General features: G+C 50.5%; 1 protein-coding gene across 3 annotated transcripts in view; it reads left to right on the top strand.

Moving 5' to 3' along the window:
* The first annotated feature begins 305 nt into the window (after nt 1-305).
* Nucleotides 306-6,169, top strand: part of CCDC171 (coiled-coil domain containing 171) — a 323,890-nt gene continuing 318,026 nt past the window's right edge. The window contains exon 1 of one of the 3 annotated variants that reach the window (XM_014518841.2): nt 306-854. The gene's annotated coding sequence lies outside the window, so the exon portion shown is untranslated. The remainder of the gene's footprint in view (nt 855-6,169) is intronic. The other 2 variants (XM_014518840.2, XM_006021333.2) reach the window with 2 other exon arrangements.

Below are 6,169 nucleotides of genomic sequence, written 5' to 3'. Positions count from 1 at the left end.
GGGTATCAGCATTCAGTGCTACCCAGGGAGTCTGCAAAACAGTTAGCACATGGCAGCAGGTGCACAAGTGACCTGCTGCCATCCCCGGGAGGTAGTGATGAAAAAAAATAACAATCCAGAACTCTTCTGGCTCCTTGACCTATTTCACCCAATTCCAAAGTTCAACTAATACCTCTCCTTGTGGCACCGTGCTGAAGTCCTGAGACATCAAATCCAGCCCCCGCCCTACTTCTGCCTAAACTAGCAGCTCTGGAAGACAGGGAACAGCGTAGCCTGCCCTTTGGTGGTCCCACGCTGCATTTACTGCTCTAACTTGAAGAATCATACTTTCCTCCAACATTTGGTGCCCGAGGCCGGTGCACTGGGTCCATAGCTGCCTTGGCTGTTCCCCAGCACTAGGGACGTGGAGCCGCCCGCTGGGAACAGCGCTGCGTGCGGCGGAAGGAGAAATGAACCCTCTCCTTTTGCCATGCCTCCCGAGCGCGCGTGCGCCCAATAGTCCGCCACATTCTTCGCGGGCACTCACCGCGCAGGCACCCTTCCACTCTCCCAGGGCGCACTGCGGTTGTTCGGAAGGGTCTCGGCCCCTTTGGAGCGTCACACGTCACAATGCTCCCTCTGTCCAGTCGGAAGCCCCGCCGCGGGGCTGGGGGCGGGGCCGGAGCCCTGTTGCGCGCTTGTTACCGGAAACGGCAGTTGCTAACCTCTCCGGTTGGCTGCGGGGGAGCGGCCTGGCTCGCCAAGACCCACCGGCCGCCGCCCGGTCCTAGTGCCGGCCTTTCACCAGGCTCCGGGTGCTCTGCTCTGATGCCCTCCCACAGCCCCCTCAGCAGGGGCCGGGAGACCCCGGTGAGGTGAGAGGTGGTGTCGGGGGAGCTCCTTGGTGCGGGATGATAGTTGTAAGGGGCAAGTGCAGGCACGGGTCCTAGGTGTTTCCTGCAGCTCCTTGCAGGGAGGTGTCTTCCCTGGCAGTGCAGTGCGTTTGGCAGGTGGTCCCCAAGTAGCACCTGATGCCTTAAAAATAACAGACGGCTCAAAAAACAAATGTAGCAGTTACTTTGTCTTTCTTGCCACTTCATGAAGTCATTAAAAGTCTAATGCACACAAGGGTCTTTGAGCAGATGCAGTATTATTTATTAGACCAACTAAATAGTTGGAAAAATTGTTTGCAAGCTTTTGGGCGCAAACACCCTTCTTCAGGCCTATCAAGAGTCTATAACCAGCAGCCCTAAAAACCAAATGGATTTTTAACCGGTTTTCTCCTGTGTCTATATGTTTAGCAATTGTAGAAACATCCTGTTTTATCACTTCTAACTTCAGACATATTTCTTTCAGAGGGGCTGGAAACAAAGGTGCAGGGTTTTTCTCTGGAGGGAGGAGTCTTTGTGATGAGTAGTGATTTGCCCTTCTTATGTATGTCTTGGTTTTAAACGTGTGTGTATGGGTGGGCACAACTTGGAAATTATAAATAATGCATGTCACATCGCTTGTTATGTTGGCGCTGTCGATTAGAGGCTTTTAAAAGGAATTGAAGCCAAATTCATTTGATATAAGTGCATAATTGCTCTACTTGCACAACACGAGGCCTGTCCCAACTTGTTACCTGTTACTTACATGGTAACTAACTCCAGCTATTTGTGTATCGTTTCAGTGTGTACACTGATTAAGTGCTTGGGAACTGTTGGCCCCACTGTTTATTTTCTAAAGTAATTTTATTGTGTTTGGCTGCATATTTGGTGAAATTTAATTTCAAGTCTGCAGTTGCAGACTTCATCCTTCAACTGACTAGGGCTTGTCAGTTTTAAGGCTGAAATTGGAGGCATAAAACTTCTGAGAAGCAGGTTAAGCAGCCCTAATAATGTGCAAAAAGCTCAAGGCAGGCTGTTCCTAAAGTTAATAAATCATTTTACACTGACCCTAAATACAAACTGGTGCTCCCCACCAATAGTTAGCTACGTAACTGTGTGGTTACCTCCAGTCCCTGAGGCAGCAATCCAGGCAGTGCAGGGAAAGTCAGGTTACTCCAAGGCTGCAACTTGGTGAGTGAGGAGATGGTGGGGCCAAAGTCTGGCATGACATCTTGCACATGGGGTCCATAAATGGCTCGGATTGCTTAATGTCCATCTCATGTTCCTTGTTCCCCTGTGGCAGAGAGTGGTTAATTTCTGTTCTCTTTGCTGATGAGGAAAGCGGGAAGTCCTCTGAAAAGTCCTTATCCTCCTGTGCCAGCTCCTGGACATCATGGGGGCAGGCTGAGGGTGGGCCTCTGTCACTCAGTTCTAGGAGTGGAGTCCTACTCTGTGGGCTGAGCTTGTTTGGGAGTGTTGACTACAGTGGAAGTGGATGGACTCATCGCCTCTGAGAATCTGAGAGCTTCTTCCAGTAGGAGAGAGGTTGGTATCTCTGGCCCTCTTGTACTGAAGTACCTTTGTCTTCTGAGTGGCACTACTACCAGTCCCACTTCTGTCCCCAGGCTGTCATTTTGGTGGAGATGCCTTCAAAGACAGTCTAGTTCTGGTGGTTTGTCCTGAGCACTCTGACTTTCCTCTTTGTCCCAGATGGGAAGCTGGTCCATCATCTCCTCCCAACTCCAGGTATTGGCATGCTTGAAAGGTACACAGGGAGCAAGTGGGTTGGCTGGCCTCCCATACTGCACTGAGTCTTAAAGGGTATCAAAACTGCTGCTAGTGCTGCCAGTCTCAATCACGCTTGGGAGCGTAGCATGGAGTGGCTAGCTTGCTTTTATACTGGGCAATAAGTAGGTAATCAAGCTCATATGTGACCTACGACCCCAGGTTGTACAGTTTGGCCCAAGTCACAGGGCAGCTGCTTGAAACCTTGGGTAGCTTGGGGGATGGGGAAGGGGAGCAGGAGTACTGCAGTGTGGGATACCTGAAGCACCAACCAGAAACAGTGGATCTCATCACCATTTGGGGAGAGGTGGAGAAACAGTGAGCGCTCCATTCTGGCCACTGAAACCAGGTAGTCTTTGAATGGATCACTGTGGAAATGGCAGCTTGCAGACCTGGTCATGCTTTGGCCCAATGCTGCCCCAAGTGACAAATACTTCGGTAGTAGTTTGGGAGGGCATGGCATGCTAACCATGTTTCGGATGCATGCAGGGTCATGTGTGCCACCTATGAGAAACTATCCTGTGTCTTTGTGCTGTGGTGATGTTCCAACATGTTGATGCAGCCTGCATTGCCCAGTATGGTGATGAAGACACTGATGCCGCTGTGATCAAAGGCACACAGTCTTTGCAGGTTACTTCAGTGACCACCCAGGAGATCAGCTAGGTTGAGAACTCCCAGGCTGTCCTGGATAGTGGTGAAGACTCAGGAATGCACCTGGACTTGGATAGCAAGTGGCCAGAGTGCTTCAGCTGTCCCCTATTTGCAGCACCCTGGACAGCCCTATTGCCTTATGCCAGTACTTCAGAGCGATCAGGCTCACAACCAGCCTGTAACCTCATGAGCTGCCCATTGGTATACCAGGGGCTGAGAAGACCCAACCCACCACAGGATCTGACATGTGTCTGTGAATGGCAAGTCTGGTGAGAGCAGTGAAGGGCCCAGGAACACTAGGGGGTTGGTGAGGAAGTGAAACGCTCCCTGTGGAACCCTATGGCCTCTCTTGATTGCCTCAGTGGGTCCCTTCCCCCTTGTCCCCATGTGACTGCATTGTGTGTTGAGGGTGGCATCCCTTCAGTCAAATGGGCCAATTCAGGCCCACCCATTGCTTTGTGGATGCCCATCCATAGTGGTCATTGTGCTGTGGGTTTGTTCATTAGACAGAAGTTTTGGGGACCACTTTAATGGCTCACTTCATGCAGTCCCCACCCTCAACCTTAGCAATAGCCGGCCTACAGCTTCAGAGCCTCCCTTACACCCCAGTTCTGCCTGGCTTTGGGCCCAGACCTTGACATAAGGCACTAGGCACTGAGGAATATGATGTCTTGCCCAACACTCGCTCCAGCCCTTCTGCCTTATAGCTAGATCACTTCCAATTGCTCTGTCACTACTACCATAGAAACCCAGTGGCCTACCCTGCCCCTTGGGGCTAATGAGTGCTTCAAGTGAATCCTGTTGGCACAACCCACCACCCTGTGACCCTCCTTTACCCTGCCTCTACCACTCATGAGAAAGTTGATGCAATGAGCTTCTCTTTCATTCAAGCGCCTCTTTAGGAAGAGATAAAGGTACTTTATTATAAAGCAATAAGCAATGCTTGCCACTGCAAGCATAAGAGTGAGGAGAGAAGAAAGCAAGTGGCTTTTACATCTTCATTGCAGCCACTTGGTCAATGCAATCCTCTGGTTGTGTAAGTCCACTCTGAAATCGCTTAGAGTGCCCAGGGACTCTTGCTATACCTTTTCAGTACAGGCCTGTGGCTACCAGAGGGGCTCATCACTTTCCTGAGTGTCAAGGGAGCAGAGGGGAAGAGAGAATTTTACCATGTTGAGAGTCAGTGGGCCTAATGAGGCCTGTCCGCTAGCTGGATCTTGCAGCTTTGTTTGGACAGCTCTTCTTGCTATCAGGGTAGCAGTGAGCAAGATGACAAACTCCTGTTTCCTATTCTTTCCTTTCAGGCCAGATCCCTGCCAATAGCAGTGACAGCACTTTGGTGGCATATAACAGTTCATGGATGTGGCCAGAGATGGGGGCCTAGAGAGCTGCTACATAGAGGGAAAGCTGCATGTGCATAAAGATGGACTTGCTGAGCTCTCTGGAGGCCAGCTGGTCCTGGTTTGAAGAGGCCAGGAAATGGTGGGAGGAAAAGCAGCTATACTGCTGTCACTGCATAGCAATGGTCAGGTATGGGATCAAGCAGTCCTGGTGCTCTACCACATGGCTTGCAATCACTGAGTGGACAGCAGAGGCACTAATGAGGAAGTCCATGGATTGCTTTGTGTCTGACTGACCTTGCAGACCCAGGAGTATTGTTGGCACTCTTCATGTCACTTGCAATGTAATGGTCCAGCTGGATTCATGTCAAACCTCTGGGGATACATGTTGCCACACAACTTCAAGCTCCCATACAGCTGCTCTATAGCTGAGGTAGAAGCAACCCCCCTCCAGGCAGTGTCCATGTGGACATTGTGGCTAGAACAGATGTCCAGCAGTGGTGGTTGGTAGCTGAGTACCGCTTTGCACAATGATAGGCATGACTGCCAGCTGGGAACGTGCCATATGTGTGTTCTGCATCTGTCTTTGACCTGCACCAGGCTCGCATTCATGGGCTAGCAGTAGTGGCCACTAAGACCTTTGGGAAGTTGTTGGGTTTGTGCTTTGGAGACTGTCTGTCAGTTTTGTAGTTTAATAAAAGACCTGTTTAATGTTCAGCTGTTGCATGCACGGTATGTGTGGGATTGGAGCACTAATCACTTGGCACAGGTGTTCAGTGGGGAAAGCAAAGTATTGGGGGAGGGGGAGAAAAACAGCTTCTGCAGTACTGGGTCCCCTCCTCTATCTTTCCCAAGCCCAGGGTGCCAGCTTAACAGCTAGCAGTTAGCACAAAAAAAAAAAAAAAGGGCAGCTACTGTAGGCCTGGCCAAAACATCTTTTCCCCCTTTGTCTAGCCTCCCAAACCTAGACATAATGGTCCCTCCATCTACTATTCCCCACTGCCCTCCCATGAATGCTGGAAATGACCACATAAGAGCACATGTTCGGTTGATAAAGTTTAATTGTGTATTATACGAGACCTTTCCATAAGCTACCATGCTGACCCTTGTCCCGAAGTCTAGCAAAATGGCTTGTCAGCACATCTTGCATGAGTGTTGCTGGCAATTAGCTTGCCTGTGACTGTCTGTGGGTGTGGAACCTGTGGGTGTGAGGGACTCATAGATTCATAGATGCTAGGGTCGGAAGGGACCTCAATAGATCATCCAGTCCGACCCCCTGCATAGGCAGGAAAGTGTGCTTGGTTCAGATGATCCCCAGCCAGATGCCCATCTAACCTCCTCTTGAAGACCCCCAGGGTCAGGGAGAGCACCAACTCCCTTGGGAGCCCAGATTTTGGCCACTCAAACTGTGAAGAAGTTCCTCCTAATGTCCAGTCTAAATCTGCTCTCTGCTGGCTTATGGCCATTATTTCTTGTGACCCCCTGGGGCACCTTGGTGAGTAGAGCCTCACCAATTCCCTTCTGTGCCCCCATGATGAATTTATA

This window comes from Alligator sinensis, unplaced genomic scaffold (genome assembly GCF_000455745.1).
Source record: "Alligator sinensis unplaced genomic scaffold, ASM45574v1 scaffold917_1, whole genome shotgun sequence".
In the NCBI taxonomy this organism is placed as follows: Eukaryota; Metazoa; Chordata; order Crocodylia; family Alligatoridae; genus Alligator; species Alligator sinensis.
The sequence above is the reverse complement of the archived record's forward strand: the minus strand, read 5'-3'. Positions and strand labels throughout refer to the sequence as shown.